The sequence below is a fragment of the Ochotona princeps genome, chromosome 3 (genome assembly GCF_030435755.1).
Source record: "Ochotona princeps isolate mOchPri1 chromosome 3, mOchPri1.hap1, whole genome shotgun sequence".
Classification (NCBI taxonomy): Eukaryota; Metazoa; Chordata; class Mammalia; order Lagomorpha; family Ochotonidae; genus Ochotona; species Ochotona princeps.
Genome location: NC_080834.1, coordinates 16,806,982 through 16,825,233, shown reverse-complemented (window position 1 = coordinate 16,825,233; position 18,252 = coordinate 16,806,982). Strand labels below are relative to the sequence as shown.

The window sequence follows — 18,252 nt, the reverse complement described above, 5'->3', positions numbered from 1 at the left end:
TGTGCAGATTACATGTAACATCCAACAACTAATCTCACACCTGATTTGGCAATACAATTACAATAAAAATAACAGGGACACAGTAGGTATAAAGTGGTAAAATAACTTTTTCATAGGCTGGAAAACAATAAGTATTGTTTACTTATAAGGCCTACCCTTTCAATTAAAAAAAAAAAGGTGAAAATGACTTACAAAGCATGAGAGCTCTGTGTAGTTTCCATCTTCTTTTGTAGAAGTGAAACTTGCATCAATTCTAGCTAAAAACAAAAACAAAACCCTAATCCAAAAATCTGAGATGCAGAAAGGACTTGAGAAGTCTTCTAGTCTGTCTCCTGCCGCAGGCGGGCTACAGTGCAGCTCAAGCTCTGTTTTGATCTAAGATAAACTTCCATCTGTTGAAATATCCAAGGGCTATTTACGGGAACTGACTGTGTCAGGTTTAAGTTAAAAAAATAATTAAGCAAACATTACAAGCAGCAAATCGGACTTTCTTTATAACATCATAGATTTGATTTAATTTTTGATATAATAAAATCGAAAAATAATTTTTTACATCAGTTTTTAAACTGCATAGGTAATACAGACTGCTGGGCTAATAAGAAATAAAAATGTTTTGATTTCATAATTTCATAATTTTAAATTTTATATTTTTAGATTATGAACAAGCCCTCAGCAAACTATATCCATGTGTTTTTTCCTTTCTTGATCTGCATTTCTTCATAAATGTGAATTTTATCAAACTGATCTGTTATTTCACTATTGAGAGAAACTGTACAGAAGGTTAAGTTGGAAAATAGGGATTTTATTAAATTGCCTTTCTAGGGTATGCATTGATGTTACTTTAAAAATGATTTCTTCACTCTGAATTCTGACCATTCCTTAGGGAATCATCATCTTTCTTTGTTTAATTACTACCCTAATCACTCTGGCCTGGGCACCAGGTTTACCCACGTCAACACACTGAGCTGCTCTCTGCCATCTCTTGGCACACATTCTAGTGGAGACCCATCACCATGACCAAACTGGTAAAAAGTGGAAGCACTGATGCAATTATAAACTGGAAAAAGACAGAAAAAGATCTGGACACTGTCCCTACGTTTATGCTTTCAACATTTGTTTGCACACACATTTTAAAAAGTCTCAATTTTTTTTTTTTTTTTTACAATTATTTTCTTTTGCTTCATTCTCATGTTTCTTTAATTACGACACAGCAGTTCCTGGGGCTACTTTGCTGTACTTCTTTTGGGGACTGATAACTTCAATACAGTTGATATAATTAAAAATAAAAGCTTCAATTCTGTTGACCAAACCCACCTCTAAACTTCAAGACTTTTCCAGACCCTACGCAGTGGCCTAGCGGCTAAAGTCCTTGCCTTGAAACGCCCCAGGATCCCATATGGGTGCTGGTTCTAATCCCAGCAGCCCCACTTCCCATCCAGCTCCCTGCTTGTGGCCTGGGAAAGCAGTGGAGGACGGCCCAAAACCTTGGGACCCTGCACCCGCATGGGAAACCTGGAGGAAGCTCCTGGTTCCTGGCTTTGGATTGGTGCAGCACTGGCTGTTGTGGTTACCTGGTGAGTGAATCAACCGATGTAGGATCTTCCTCTCTGTCTCTCCTCCTCTCTCTATATCTGACTTTGTAATAAAATAAAAACAAATCTTTAAAAAAAAAAAGACTTTTCCCACTCAGTGATAGTTTCTGTTTGCTCTTGTTTTATTTCTGTGTGTGTGTAAATAACTAACTAGTGATTCAATTTCACAATTTGGAGACAATCATTAGAGTTCACTCAATCAGCAAGTTTCTAATGAGTGCCCACTGGTTTAGCTCCCTGAATGAAGACAGTGGCATTGCTCAGCGCACAGCTCTGAGCAGCACGCAGGGGAGGGCCATTATCTTGATGAAGACTAGGGAGTTGTGGGAACAAATAAGGCAGCTTTACTACATACTTAACACAAAGAACAATCTATGCTGATCAAGGAAAGTGCACCAAGCTTCTCCGCAGAGGCCAACCTAAAGGATACCACCCCCCAGGAGCTCAGCAGCACAGAGCTCAAGCTGCCAGGACCAAGCAGCAAGCTGGGCTTTGATTCCGCAGGCCATTTTTGACAGCCCGGAACTAGCTTTCCTTCTAAATTTTTATTTGAAAATCTTAATTCTGTGATTAAATCTAGTTGGCAATGTTATGGGTCTCTACTGCTCTTCTCTGTGATTCACAGCGTCTCTCAAGGAATGCTGCATACCTCTGATGGTGTGCCATGCAGTGTGCAGGCGGCGACACTTCCAAACAGTCATGTAGTAATAACGAATTACATCACATTTAAAGCTCATCATTCTCTAGAATCAGTACGAAACTTCAACTGCAACCTAAGACATTTCATAAAGCTGTAAACAATTGTGATCATTTTTCAGTGGAGTAGAATTAACAGAGTATTCTTTATTTATAGCTATTGTGATAATTACTTTCAAGGCAAGTCAGAGAAGTTCATATAACATGAACAACTGGATATGGCTTTAGTATACCACGGTTAACTCCAAGATCAGCAGGCTACGGTGTTTATAATTTTGTCTAGTTACTATCTAAGAGACTATATAAGTACAAGAAATATTTTCCATTTATATGCTTTAAAAAAATGAAAGTAGAGGGTCTGGTGCAGTAGCATAGTGGCTAAGGTCCTTGCCTTGCACATGCTGGGATTCCATATGGGCCCCAGTTCTAATCCCAGCAGCCCTGCTTCCCATTCAGCTCACTGCTTGCCTGCAAAGGCAGTCGAGCATGGCCCAAAGCCTTGGGATCCTGCACCTGCGTGGGAGACCCAGAGAAGGAGGCTCCAGGCTCCTGTTTTTGGATCACACAGCACCGGCTGTTGTGGCTCACTTGGGGAGTGAATCATCGGACGGAAGATATTCCTCTCTGTCTCTCCTCCTCTCTGTATATCTGACTTTCCAATAAGAAAAAATAAATCTAAAAAAATGGCTTTTAAAATATACACTTAGTGCAGGGTTTGAACTTAAGAGCTTTTTATCTTTTTGAAGGAAGCTAAGTTTGAATTAATTTATGATATATATCTTCACGAAAGGATTAGATAACTTACTAACATTTATATAATGGCACAGATTTCCTTAAGCTAGAACTAGAATTTTATTATATCCAGTACACTAACAAGTATAGAAGTTAAACTTCTAGAAGGGAAGAATCATTTCATATTTGTGTGATTTTTAACATTTTGTTCCCCATTTAATGGGAAGTGTGCTCAGTTCCTGAGAAAGGTAACTGAACAATGAACTCGAAGCTCCTACCCAGCTATTCTTGACTTTGGCTAAAGAACACACTCTCATGCAGAAAAACATTGGAACCCTGAAAGTGAGAAGATGAACATAAAATGTGGGGTAGTCAAAATCCGTGAAATAGTATCTGATATCCATTGGCTCAAAATATTGGTGTTAAGGCCAAAGTAAAGGCAAAATGTATCGGTTAAATTAGTCATTTTATAACTCCTAGCAAATCTCAAACATCAGTACCCAGGCAAACCTATGCTGTTTATCACAGAATATAACAAATAAGAGGCTTGTTAATTTGACCAGGAGTTCTTACAGTATGCTGTGGCAACACAGAGATTAGAATGATGAGTGGGAGACAGGCTTTTTGCATTTCATGTGCTCTAATTTGGTCGAGGCGATGACACTTACATTAAACAAACACATGTAAAACACACAGTGTTTTCCCTTAAACATCACTTATTCAAATGACGTAGCTACGGCTTTAACAGACTAGATTATATTTATATTGTTGTTCATTTGGAGTCATACTTGTTAAACAAAGTGGGTGTCAAGTTTGATTACAAGCTTTTTGGTGAAGTAAAACAACACACTCAATTCTATCACACTAAAGTGTCTGGCCTATCAGTTAAGATCTCCACATCCCATACCAGAAAATTCAAGACCTGCAACTGGCTCCTGACTCCCATTTCTGCTCATCCCAGGAGGCAGTGACGCTGGCTCGTCATGTGGTTCTGTTACACACACAGCTCTGTTCTGTGTGGCCTCCGGCCCTCTCTGGGCGTTCCAGTGGTGAGCCGGTGACGGGAGAGCTTTCACCCTCCAGCTCGCCCAACCCTCCTCCACCTTCTCTGCCTCTCAAGTAAATCAATAAATCAATACGTGAGCAAACCTGGATGAAACAAATCAGAGGCTTAGTTTGTTGAATGTTTTAAAAAGCGATTCCACTGAAGGAGCCAATATGTTCTTTTTCTCTAATACCTGGCATTATTTAATGTATTAAATATCTACGTGTTTATCTGTCCCCACCAGAATATGCAGTCTATATTTTGTATTCTCTTGTAGTCAGAACCAGAACAGTGACTGGCGTCCATGAGGTGGCTCAACAGATATTTGCTGAGCAAAATGAACAACTAACATTTATGATAAATACTGTGAAAAGATAAGATGGGCTGCTGGAGGACAGCATCACAGCTATCAGGATAAAAATACAGTTGCTCTGCTGATCCAACCTTGAGCTGGGACCTGAAGCAGCAGTGAGAATAGGCCGGGCAAAACAAAAGGAGAACGTTCCAGGACCCGAAAGGGCGGCAAGTGTTCCCTTCCCAACCCCTTCCCTCTCTGTTCACTCGCACGCTGCCCCTCCTCCTTCAGGGGAAGAAAAACCAGATGAAGCTGGACTTCAGCTAGCTGCCTTATCCTTGATTTTCAGGACAAAAACGCAAAGACTGAATGCAGTAGGGCAGTCAGTTGTTTCCACACTCGCACAAAGAACTCCCTGTGTGTCACAGTCCTCCGGAGAGGATAAGGAAGAAGGTCGGATCTAAAAAAGAGACCCCATTGTCTGCTGCTCAAATGTGTCAGGTGCTAAGAATCAGCCGGGAGACCTGTGAAAAACAAAGATCTCCACATTGCATTTTACACCTAATAAAGCACAACTTCCTGCAGTAGCAATGGTTCTGGTTATGAAGTCCGAGACAAGGTAGGAAACAGCATGTTAAGAGTTTCTGGTGATTTTGATGCCTTGAGAAACACTACCCAAATGGGCAACCAGGAAGGAGATGGCTTCTTGACAAGGCTACAGCTGCTGATTTGGTACTTGGAAGCAAATGGACTCAACTACAGGTGGACTAAACGGCTTATCTGAAACATGAATTGGAAAGTTTACTCTCAAGAAAGTTGACATGCCAAGAATGAAGGATATTTTTGGAGGGCTCTTTTCATTTTATATAATTATTTAAAAAATAGCTTTATGGGGATATAATTTTACATGTTATAATATCAACTCTTTCAAGTGTAGAATTCAATAATTTAAATAACTTACCATAACACATTTTGGGACATATTTTAACCACCACAAAATACTGCTCTTCCCTGTTAACTATCCCCAGCCAAACAGATACACAATTTCTGGTCATCTGCCTCTCGTGAGCATCTCACATCAATGGAATCATACCATACGTAGTCTTTCTTTTTTTTTTTTTTTTTTATATATAATCCATTTTATTGTATTGTTGTTGACAATCTTTACATAGTTAACTATAGTTGAAGGAAAATCAAGAAAGAGAAGGAAAAAAAAAAAAAAAAAAGGTTCAGGGGGATAGGGAGGTGGGCAATGCTATTATGTCCATATTGTTTCCATCATGTATCTGAGGTAAAAGGGGGTATTGAGGGAGAAGCCCCACCCGGTTTCCCGCCCACCCCAAGTCCCATATGTGGGGCATGCTCTGAGATATGTGCTCAAGTGGAGTTAATAGTTCTCCAGTTATGAGTCACTGCCAGTTTCGCTCGATGAGGTGGTCCACTGATTGATATGGTCCATCATGAAGTCTCCATTTGTCCCATATTTCGCTGCCAACATGTAGCTGAGATGAATGATTGTCCTATTCTGTCTTCTGTCTTTTCTTGGTTAGAATTCTGAGTCCAGCAGTTCAAGTGGGGAGATCTCCAAAGATACTTTGAGGTATTCCCAGACCAGATTCTTGTATGTTCTAGCAAGCACAGGGCCCGGCACAGTCCATCACCCTGATCAGCTGGTGGTTGCAATTGCTGGGTTGGTTCTGTTTTCAGTCCCGAGTTGCACTGGAACCAATGGGTGTTGCAGTCCAGTCTGGTTCGGCCCTTACATCAACCAGTGGGAGCTGCAGCCTAGTCAGGGCGACCCACAATAACCCCCACCAAGCCTGCCCCCTACCCTGGTTTGCCAATTTGCGTAGCAGAAGACCAGTCTGTCCCCCATCCCATTTGGCTCTGGTACTTGTCAATGGGTATTAAAGCTTAGTTCTATCTAATCGACTCAACCATCCAGCCCTCACAGATGTTGTTGAGTGCCTCTGTCTAGCCATCCCAGCCCCCGTCCTAGTTTTCATGCCCTCCCACGGGAATAGTGACCCAAGAAGGGGGAACCCACTTTTTCCCTCCCAGGTCTCTCTGTCCCGGTTTATGCACTCTTTAGGTGGTCCTGTGATTTGACTCGACAGAATTAGTCCCCAGTGCCAGCTTCTGCCAGCTGATGCTGTGGCCCTGATCTTGTCCACATGCAGCGCACAGGTGTTGTAGCCTTGCTTAGTCGTGTCTGTCTCTATCCCAGCCAACACTCTCCAGTGGGAGTGGTTGTCCAGCGAGGGGACCAGCCCCTTAACCCCCCCGCCAGCTCTGCCCCTCCCTTCCTGGATCTCACGTGTGCTGGATGGGTGTTGCATTCATATCCAGTACAGGCAACCACGCCCTGGCGTTCCATAATGTGTACTGGTTTTGTCGCAACCAAACCCGGCCCATTCCACACTCTGTTCTGGTGATCGGATTTGCCAGAGGATGACATGAACTGATTCAGCCTGGTCTGCTCCTGACCCATGCCGAATGCATGCCAGTGGGAAACTTTCCATGGCCTATTCTGGGCTGTTTCCAATCATGCTTCTCGCGCTTACCTGCAGGGACTGTGTCCTGCCAGAGGAGTTGCCCAGGCTCCTCCATCAGAACCCCTCCCAATGCCAGATTTTGCGCTTGCCAGGGGGTTCTTGAGCCAACCCTACTCAGTTCACCTCCTGTCCTAGCAGGAACAGTGGCTTTTGCTGGCTGGCTTTCACCCCATTCTGACTCTTGTTGTTGGATGTTTCAGCCCAGCCATGGCTCGTCCATACCCACATACAGCTCACACATGGCTCAGAAGGGGATTGAGACCCAGCCTAGTCAGTCCCACATCTACCCTGTTTCTCCATAACACCAGATGGTGCTGGGATCTGAACCGGCCTGGTGCATCCAATCCCAGCCCACACTAGTGCCTCGGGTGACTGCAACTGTTTCCTAGATAGAACGCAGCCCCCATTCCAGCACATACACCCCTTGGTGGGAACCTCATCCCAGCTGTGGCTTCCCAGATTGGGACCGTTCCTAGCTGTAAATCACGCACCTGCACGTGGTTGCTCCGAGGACCATTAGGTGCCAGCCTGATACATAAGCCGGAGCTTATCTTTTACTTGATAGGTGTTCAAAGCTCAGCATTATTAAGGGATTGGAAGTTCTTCAAAGGAAGAGTTACTGGCATTGGGAATCTTTAGGATTGACTCAGATCCCAGAAACAGTGGGGTCACTCTAGAGCTATCTCAGCAGCGATTCAGATGTCCAATACCCCAGAGCTCCCCGGCCGGGCGGCCAGTAGGCACAGCCTGGCGCCAAATGGCGCAATGGCCGCCCGGGCCCAGCCCGCCATGAGCCATGGGCACATGGCGGACTGGGTTCGGGATCCGAGCTAGACGTCCTCTCCCGCAGCCCTCGGCTCGCCTCTGGCAGCCGGAAGTTAAATCCTGCAGGCCCGAGGTTGCGCCCCTCCCCGATCCCGTTCACCCACCACCCAATGAGGGTGTTGGGTGGGTCCCGGACATGCCCAGGCACGGAGGCCTCCCCCCTCGGCGTACTCACGCCAGAAGGAAGCAGGCCGCACCCAGGCATGTCCGGGCCCAGCCCGCCATGAGCCATGGGCACATGGCGGACTGGGTTCGGGATCCGAGCTAGACGTCCTCTCCCGCAGCCCTCGGCTCGCCTCTGGCAGCCGGAAGTTAAATCCTGCAGGCCCGAGGTTGCGCCCCTCCCCGATCCCGTTCACCCACCACCCAATGAGGGTGTTGGGTGGGTCCCGGACATGCCCAGGCACGGAGGCCTCCCCCCTCGGCGTACTCACCCCAGAAGGAAGCAGGCCGCACCCAGGCATGTCCGGGCCCAGCCCGCCATGAGCCATGGGCACATGGCGGACTGGGTTCGGGATCCGAGCTAGACGTCCTCTCCCGCAGCCCTCGGCTCGCCTCTGGCAGCCGGAAGTTAAATCCTGCAGGCCAGAGGTTGCGCCCCTCCCCGATCCCGTTCACCCACCACCCAATGAGGGTGTTGGGTGGGTCCCGGACATGCCCAGTCACGGAGGCCTCCCCCCTCGGCGTACTCACCCCAGAAGGAAGCAGGCCGCACCCAGGCATGTCCGGGCCCAGCCCGCCATGAGCCATGGGCACATGGCGGACTGGGTTCGGGATCCGAGCTAGACGTCCTCTCCCGCAGCCCTCGGCTCGCCTCTGGCAGCCGGAAGTTAAATCCTGCAGGCCCGAGGTTGCGCCCCTCCCCGATCCCGTTCACCCACCACCCAATGAGGGTGTTGGGTGGGTCCCGGACATGCCCAGTCACGGAGGCCTCCCCCCTCGGCGTACTCACCCCAGAAGGAAGCAGGCCGCACCCAGGCATGTCCGGGCCCAGCCCGCCATGAGCCATGGGCACATGGCGGACTGGGTTCGGGATCCGAGCTAGACGTCCTCTCCCGCAGCCCTCGGCTCGCCTCTGGCAGCCGGAAGTTAAATCCTGCAGGCCCGAGGTTGCGCCCCTCCCCGATCCCGTTCACCCACCACCCAATGAGGGTGTTGGGTGGGTCCCGGACATGCCCAGTCACGGAGGCCTCCCCCCTCGGCGTACTCACCCCAGAAGGAAGCAGGCCGCACCCAGGCATGTCCGGGCCCAGCCCGCCATGAGCCATGGGCACATGGCGGACTGGGTTCGGGATCCGAGCTAGACGTCCTCTCCCGCAGCCCTCGGCTCGCCTCTGGCAGCCGGAAGTTAAATCCTGCAGGCCCGAGGTTGCGCCCCTCCCCGATCCCGTTCACCCACCACCCAATGAGGGTGTTGGGTGGGTCCCGGACATGCCCAGTCACGGAGGCCTCCCCCCTCGGCGTACTCACCCCAGAAGGAAGCAGGCCGCACCCAGGCATGTCCGGGCCCAGCCCGCCATGAGCCATGGGCACATGGCGGACTGGGTTCGGGATCCGAGCTAGACGTCCTCTCCCGCAGCCCTCGGCTCGCCTCTGGCAGCCGGAAGTTAAATCCTGCAGGCCCGAGGTTGCGCCCCTCCCCGATCCCGTTCACCCACCACCCAATGAGGGTGTTGGGTGGGTCCCGGACATGCCCAGTCACGGAGGCCTCCCCCCTCGGCGTACTCACCCCAGAAGGAAGCAGGCCGCACCCAGGCATGTCCGGGCCCAGCCCGCCATGAGCCATGGGCACATGGCGGACTGGGTTCGGGATCCGAGCTAGACGTCCTCTCCCGCAGCCCTCGGCTCGCCTCTGGCAGCCGGAAGTTAAATCCTGCAGGCCCGAGGTTGCGCCCCTCCCCGATCCCGTTCACCCACCACCCAATGAGGGTGTTGGGTGGGTCCCGGACATGCCCAGTCACGGAGGCCTCCCCCCTCGGCGTACTCACCCCAGAAGGAAGCAGGCCGCACCCAGGCATGTCCGGGCCCAGCCCGCCATGAGCCATGGGCACATGGCGGACTGGGTTCGGGATCCGAGCTAGACGTCCTCTCCCGCAGCCCCCATACGTAGTCTTTCATGTCTGGCTTCTTTAGCCCAGCATAAGGTTTGTCAGGTTTACTTACATTGTAACATGGATTTGTAGTTTCTTCTTTTTGGTAGTGGAAAGCATGACAGAGAATGTTATTCATGGTTACCAAACAGAAAAAAAAAATCAAAGATTCTATTGGTTAATGAACAGCACTGCTATGAATATTTGTTTACAAGTGTTACCTCTTGGGTTTAATATCTCCAAGAATAGAACTGCTGAGTCATAAAGTATATTTAAGATTCAGCCTTTGAAGAAATTGTCTCCTCAAGGATCTGGAGGCTTTTTACATTCCCCCAAGCAATGCTTTACATTCTCTGTAGCTTCTTCATGTCATCAAAACTTGCTACCGACTGTGTTTTGCATTAGAGAATCTTAGTGTGTTTTAAATTATATCTCATGTTTGTAGTTTAAATTTGCACTGAGGCTGAAAGATAAGGTACTAAATATGTCTTCCTGAAAAAAATGCACACTGGGAAAACCATTCAAGTAAGCTTTCTTTCAATAAAAAGTCATTCACTGATTGCACAGGTGTGACCTGCAGGCCTAAAACCAACTTCATGTTTCTTTCCTAGTCTGTTTTTTAACTAGTATTTTGTTTTCAGAAGTTCCATATTTAGATGAACAACATCAACTTTGATATGTTCAGAACATTTTGATTACATGTAAATAATTCTTTAAGTGTTTTAGGATTCCTACAGTATTTAAACTGACTTTTAATAATTAAAAGCAAACCAAGAAGTTCTTTTACACTGTATTTCCTAACAAGGAGATCAGATAGAAGCCAAGCAACGTAATATTCTAGATAAAGACTCTCAGATAAATCCTATATATGAAAATTAGTGCAAACTATCATTCAAAGCACCAACCTTATGTTTTTTCTGACAGAAGTATGAACCAATAAAAGCAAAAGAATGTGATTTGCAATATAATTGTGTTTAATTAATAAAATAGTACCAAATTGGAGAAAATAGTCCATTTTCTCTATAACCCCTTTTTTAAAAAAAAATTATTTTGTTTTTATAGTAAAGTCAGATATAGAGAGAGGATGAGAAACAGAGGAAGATCTTCCGTCCGATAATTCACTCCCCAAGCGGCCACAAAAGCCGTTGCTGCGCTGATCTGAAGCCAGGAGCCCAGATCCTCTTCCAGGTCTCCCCAGTGGGTGCAGGGTCCCAAAGCCTTGGGCTGCCCTCGACTGCTTTCCCAGGCCACAGGCAGGGAGCTGGATGGGAAGCAGGGCTGCCATGATTAGAACCGGCGCCCATATGGGACCCTGGTGTGTGTATGGAGAGGACTTTAGCTGCTAGGCCACCATGCTGGGCCCTCTATAACATTTCTAAAGAAGAGTTCTTAATGTTTAAAAGTATGAAAAATTACACTGGGCAATTTAGTGTTTGTTAAAATACAGAAAAGCAAAACATTCTGGTATAAGTGAATCTACTTTAGGGCAGTATTTTTATCCTGCTCTAATATTTAAGAAAATCGATTTTTAAAATGTGGAAACAGAAAATCCACCATTGGACAGTTCTCGACCCTTATATGGAAGCAATTACTGTCCATTAGAAAGAGTTACATTTTATAATAGTATTAATCCCTCCTTTCATAAAATGGGGTTAATATTGCCTATCTTGCAGAATTTAGAATAAGTTAAACAATGTATTTCTCTGACTTTTCACTGGAAATGATAAAGATCCCATGCGAATAACAGCAGCTACTCTTCCCAATCTAGCATAAATGTCCCTTTTTATCAAAGATTACAGCTCTGGCAATACAAAATGTGTAGGATCACAGGAGTGCTAGAGTCATGCACACCACACATACTGTAGTCTATACTACTACAGCACTGAGCTCCAAAATCTGAATCACTTCTTGTACCTAAATTGTAAATCTCTGAAAAAACATGCTGTAGTCTAAATATCCAATAACAGAGAATGCTTTAGTCATGGCATATTTATAAAATATGAAATATTATGTAACTATTACAATGCTTTCAAAGAGCACTTAATAGTGAGAGGTTTAATTACATGAACATTTAATGATCTCTAGAATTCAGAAGCAATTCAAGGAAAATGACCTATGATCAGTTAAGAATTATTTATTGAGTTCATATAAGATGCCAATTTAAAGAAATCTAGTTGCTTATAATTTTGAACAGCTTAATTTCAGTTTATATTACCACAATATTTTGATTAATCTTAACAATCTGTCTTTCGAAAATTCCAACACCATATGAATTTACTATCCTCAGTTTAACTATAATTGTGGTAGGAAAGAAGGATATTTTCGTAGGTTTTATATTTCAAGTCTAAGAGTGATTTTTTTTTTAAAGGGGGAAGTGTAGGAGAAACCTACTACAAGGGTGCTTCAAACTACAAGGGTGTTTCAAACCGCCCATTCATGGGCAGAATATGTTTTGTTCAAAGACACAATGGATTCTAACAAAAAAAATACTGGGGTGAGTGTTAATTTTTTCCTTTTATGTGTGCATATGCATATGTGTCCTGGATTATGAACTATACCACATCTTGTAAACTGTTGTAAGAACACAGAATATGCTTTCAAGAAAAGTTGAAAGGATAGGGAAGGGAGATTTGTTTTGATTTTCCCAATAAGAAGTGATTTTAAGTTATTACTTTTTTAAGGTTCTGAAAGAGAGTTATGGAGAGAGAGGGAAAGATGGACAACGCCGGAAATCTTTCATTTGCTGGCTTACTTCCCCAATGGCCACTGCAGACAGGAATGGGCTAGGAGCAAGGGCTTCTTCTGGAATTCCCAATGGGTGGAAGGGCTAAGGGCTTGGGCCATTCCTTCAGGCTTTCCTAGGCACATCAGCAGGGGACTGGATCTGAGGTGGAGCAGCTGAGAGTTGAACCAGCACCCATAGGGATGTGTGGCTTCACATACTGCACCACAACACTAGCGCCAGTGATTAGAAATTAAAAGCAGCATTTTCTCCTAAATGCAAGTGGTATATGCTGTAGTATTTGAGTTACTAAGAGCTAGCATGAGAAAAAAATAATGAAGTTTATTTGAAGAAAGTAATATTTTCCCAGAGGCAACACAATACAATCAAATAGAGTTGATTGTATGTTAATATTTAATTGAAGTTGTAGTAACAGAGGAAGGACCTTAAGATGAATTTTATCCTGATGCTGGAGTTTCAGTGAAGTCAAGCAATCAAATAAAAAATGGCAAAACAAGATCTTATTTTCTTATTAATTTGTCACATTTAGTAATCTCCAAAGAATTTGGTCCATAAGTACTGGCGTTTTAGTCTTCACTACCACTTTAAAATATTTTCCTGGCATTCAAATTGAGAATAAACTTTTTCTGAGCAAGATAACATGTCTTTCATTTCTGTATATCTCAAGGTAATAGGTATGCAAAATTATGCTAAAACAAACAAAGAAAGGAACACCCAGTATACATAGCAGAGAGAAGAGGCAGAATGTAGCCATCTGCTAGTTTATTCAACGGCCTGCAATGGCAGGGACCGGAGGTGGGAGCTGGGCACACAAGTAACCCGCTGACTTGAGCCATCGCCAGTGACTCCCAGGGTCTGCATCAGGAAGAAGCTAGAGTTAGGAGCCAGAACAGGCTGCAAGTCCAGGAACCAGGAACTCTGACGATAGGTAGAGGCATCTTAACTGCTAGGTCATACGTCCACACTAACAAACAACATTTTATAAAATCTATTAAGTGATTCATATCTACCATATTATAACTCTTCTTAGATGACAGATGGGCTCTTATTATCCTACCTTTTTTTTAAGAGGAAACTGAATTCAAAGGGAGCACCTAATGTTATATAAGTTGAGAAAACCATAAATCTAATTTGAATTTACTAATTTGCTGACTTGAATTTTCCGTCTTGCACTGCTCCAGAGTGTAAGTTCTTTTAAGTACAGGGACCTTGATTCTCTTTTTCATCTATTTGTGTGGCTATCCAGCATGTGGCAAATGTTCTGGGAGTATTTTTTAAAATTGATTAAGGAATGAATAATAAAAAGGACGGTGCTTATATTTCTTTGTACTATAACCTGGAGTGATAGCAATAGTTAATATATCAGCATGTAGTTATGAAATGCTTTTTAAATGCTAAAAGCTAAAATATAATGATTCCAAGCAAATTTTTATCAAGTTTCCCACATTAGAACTGTAATGCAGTTAAGTCACTTACTCAGTTAGAGAATGAGAAAAAACAAAAAGAAAAACAACAAAAAAACTAAAGCAGACCTGCGACCCTCCTTTTTTTTTTTGTTTACCAGGGGCTGTTTCTCATAGACCACCATTAACTTTTTATATTACACTAGCTGCCTTAGGTTATGCTAGGACTGCATACCTGTGGGCATTCAATTTACATACCAGCTTCCAAGCAATTAATTTACATTGCAAATATCTGGCAGCATAGGAAGCCTATAGCTTTGAGTTGGTCTTGGGTCTTCAAAATCTGTTTTAAGACTATAGAAAATATTTGAACCATTAAAACACACACACACACACACACACACAACATGATTGTTGGCCACTGGAGACCTAACAATGGTTAAATACTATCAGGTTATCTTGTCTTTCACGTGTAGGAACATCTTACTAAAAGTAAGTTAAAATAGGATCTATATTGGCTTTCAAAGCTGTAAAAGCACAGGTAAATATGTATGAAGCAAAAATGTTACTACAACTGAATGATCAGCAAAAATGAAATAATTCCCTGCATTGCTAAAAAGCTAAAAATAAATTAGTACACAGTTAACAGAAGCATTAAAAATGAGGAATAGTTTATAGTAAACATAAAAAGAAATACAAGTTTTATGATAGATAAAAAATGAAAGTGTTAAATAAGGTTTATTTGGGTCCAGTATGATGGCATGACAGGTGGGGATTCTGGCTCTTGCCTGCTGTGGCCAGTATACCCAAAGAGCATCAATTTGAGTCCTGTATGCTTCACTTCCTATCTGGCTTCCTGACTGTGGATTTCCTGGGAAATCAGCAGAGGATGGCTCAAGATCTTGGAACCCTGCACCCCATGTGGTAGAACTAGAATAAGTTCCTGGCTCCCAGCACTGGAGTGACCCAGACCTGGCTGTTGCAGCCAACTGGGGAATGAACGAGTGGATGGAAGAGCTCAATCTCTCTTTCTTTGTTACTCTCACTGGTAAAGTAAAACAAATAAACGTTTTGTAAAAGTTTTATTTGAGAGAGAAAGGCAGAGCAACAGACAGTGAGGAGGGAGGAAGAGAGGGAGTATATATTATCTTCCACCTGCTGGTTCATTCCCCAAATGGCAGCAATGGCCAGGTATAGCTCAGGTTGCAGAAAATCCATTGTGGTCTCCCACATGGACGGCAGGGGCCAAAGCACTTGCACCATCCTCTGCTGCATTCCCAAGCACATGAGCAGGAAGGTCTTTGGAAGTGGTACAGCTGGCACTCGAACTGGCACTCGATCTTTGATGCCAGTGTTGCAAGTGCTCTGCCATACTGCCAGTCCACAGCAATCATGTTTTGTGGATATGAACTTAGGGAGACCATAAGGAAGGAATTCTTGATGAGGGAAGAATGAGATAGCTGGGACAAGGAACAGAGAATTTTAAAATGTTTTTTGACTAATTATCAATTTGAGAAAAATCAAGTAGATAAATTTTTTCTTAAAGAAAATAGCACTCGGGCTCGGCGGCGTGCCCTGGTGGCTAAGGTCCTCGCCTTGATCCCATGTGGCCACTGGTTCTAATCCCAGCAGCTCCACTTCCTCTCTGTCTCTCCTCCTCTCAGTATATCTGACTTTGTAATAAAAATAAAATAAATCTTTAAAAAAAAAAAGAAAATAGCACTCTAATATTAGGGTTAACACATTAAAAGTCATATGAGTTTAAATATAGTACATTATGAAAGATGTAGAGATTAAACTTAAAACAAAGGAAACATTTTCTAAAGTGTTCTTTTAAATCTTGTAATAGATTCACTTGATAAACTAAGTCAAAAGGGGTTTTTAATGTTTAAATTGAACTAGAAAATAATATGTACAACAAGGAAGATCCTTATAATGAGTCCAAATCTATTTGATTTACTAATAAACAAATGCTTAGGAGGTGGAGGGTGGAAATCAGAGAGGAAAGGGAAAAGAAAGATAAAATTAAATCACATTCTTTCTGAACACTGTTAAGTGTTATGATTGATGCAGACTGAGTCTTTTTAGGAATTGGAAAGGGCAAGGGGACAAGGGGAAAGGGGAAAGAAAAGAGAGAGACAGAGAGAGAGGAGAAGACAAAGAGAAAGAGAAAGAAAGGGCAGGGAAAAACCTCCATCTGCTGGTTCACTTTCTAAGTGGCCACAATGGCTGGGCTGGGCCAGCCCGGATCCAGGAGTGCAGCCCATGTACTTGATGCGCATTAGCAGGAAGGAAGACCAGAAGCAGAACCGTCAGCGCTCCAATCAGCACTGACATGGGATGTGGAGTTGCAAGAGGCTGCTCCTCTCACTGTGCCACAACGTCGGCGGGGATGCAGTCTGTTTAAAGACGGGGAGTGTGTACTGGAGTCAGTCTGCCTGGGCTTGTATCCTTGTTTCCCCATTTACTGGCTACAGAGTGAAATTAAACACTATGTTTTAATTTCCTACCCTCCCTATATTATAAGGATATCAAAAGCACAAAACTCACGGAGTTCATGAGGACTAAGAGTTGGAGTGTAAAATAGTTGTAACCATGTTTTGTACCCCATTTCTTCCCTTTTACTTCCTAGTGTTTGCTTCACCTTCACCAAAGAATTTCATACATGTGTGTATGTATAATTATTTATATATATAAAAGCTGAAACTAAGGTTAATTTATTTTGCTGCTTGTCAGTAAGCCATGGTAATAAGATTTGATGAATTTCAACTTAAACAAATTAGACTTGAGAATTGCTCTAAGTGTCCACTTAAAACTGCCTCATATCATGTTCACAATTTCACTGTTGACTATTTTCATGAATAATTTAGAATGAGCTGCCTAACATTTTTGGAAACAAAAATACTAGAAGGAAAAAAAAAACCTAGCAGCTGGGTAGAGATAATCTGAATAAACTCAACGGGGAAAAAAATTGAAATGCTACTATACTTATACCACAACTAAGAAATTCTATCAGAGAGAAGTCAAACACAAAGAAAGACTAGTTTGCATATTCAGAGATTTAAACATAATTGTCACCAAAATAAATATAAAAATAACGCAGAAATCCTATGCAGTTATGCTAAGGCCTTCACCAATAGAAATCAAGGGAAGAATAATTACATTTTTCAAAAGGTGCTACTTTTCAACAGGTAGACCATAAACCTAAACTTAAAATATTCATATGACATTTACCAAAAAATATAATCTTTAGATAGCTTTACCGCAGAAAAAAGAAGCAGTAAATGGTCCAACTAAGAGTCCTATCAATACTAGCGACATTAAATAGGCAAGAAAGCAACTCAACAATATAAAGACCACGAAAAGCATTATAAATGGAGCCCTCGTGTTTAAAGGGAGGAAGGCAAAGTGGGTTACCCTGGACAAGCATTAATGCGCACCCTGACTTTTATCTCTGATACAATATTTAAAAGGATAATTATGATATGATATTGCTCTAAGAAAATCCAAAAGAAAGGACTGCATAACAGAACAAACTTGCAAAGCACAGATTTGGCTATGCTAATGCAACCACTTTTGTGAGATAACAGAGAATAGATAAAAAGAGCTTGGTGGACAACATTTATTTGCAATTTAACAATGCTTTAACTCTGTGCTGTACATCAGCATTTTTAAAAATAAAGAGATGAATGGCATAAGTGATATGACAGTCTGAATTACTCATGGCTTACACATTACAGAAATGAAGAATTAATATTCTTTCTGAGACACAGGTACCTACTATATAAACAGTATGAAGTATCTCAAGTTTCAGTTTGTAGCTGGACTAATATGCTTCACTTCAATTTATAAGAAGTAGACAAAAGAAAACCATTCAGTAAACAAAAAGCTTTTTCATCTTTTACAATTAATCTTCCATAGGTTATTTTACCAACAGACTTTTTCTTCCACATTTATGACAAATCTTATACTTTTTAAATCCACAGAAGATTTAGGAAACTCAGGTAAGGATTAATCCATATTAGCATTCTCATAGAATTCTGACGTCCATTGGGTTCATTCGGCATGACATTAACTCCTTTTAGCGATAGATGAACGGGAAAGACCATGAACTAGGATCTGATGGGATCCTGTTTAACAGATGAATACTCTAATACAAACTTTATTGGCTCTCACCTTCCTATCGAAGGATGGGAGTACAATTTTTCACCTTGTCGGCATAAAAAAAGATACAGATGTTTGAAGCAAAAAATGAATCAAAAAATTTTAATTTCCA

At 43.0% G+C, this 18,252-nt stretch overlaps 1 protein-coding gene across 1 annotated transcript in view; it reads right to left on the bottom strand.

Annotated features, from left to right (window-relative positions):
* RSRC1 (arginine and serine rich coiled-coil 1) overlaps positions 1-18,252 on the bottom strand; it is a 371,018-nt gene that overhangs the window by 53,915 nt on the left and 298,851 nt on the right. The gene's annotated exons all lie outside the window — the stretch shown is intronic.